The sequence below is a fragment of the Cariama cristata genome, unplaced genomic scaffold (assembly GCF_000690535.1).
Source record: "Cariama cristata isolate BGI_N322 unplaced genomic scaffold, ASM69053v1 scaffold3876, whole genome shotgun sequence".
NCBI classification, from domain to species: domain Eukaryota; kingdom Metazoa; phylum Chordata; class Aves; order Cariamiformes; family Cariamidae; genus Cariama; species Cariama cristata.
The window spans coordinates 1-302 of NW_009623635.1; positions in this window are offsets into that span (position 1 = coordinate 1).

A 302-nucleotide genomic window follows, 5' to 3' on the forward strand; every position below is an offset into this window, starting at 1 on the left:
TTGCAGCACATCCCCAGTGGGATTTTTCCATACGTTTACAGAAGGAGGTTGCTCAACGTCCCCAGAGGTCCCAGGTCTGGGATGGCTGGAAGGAGATGCTGATGACTTATGGGCCACTTGCAATCCCCCAGGACCCCCAGGTCCCTCTCTGCGAGCCGCTGTCTGGCCAGTTGGCCCCAACCCCGCTGTTTCACAGGAAACGTCTGCCTGCTGCGATTGCAGGGCATTGCATCACGCTGACCCCGGGGATGTGTCCAGCCCCGACAGTGCCCTGCTGCTGGCCAGCACTGGTGGGCATGGCT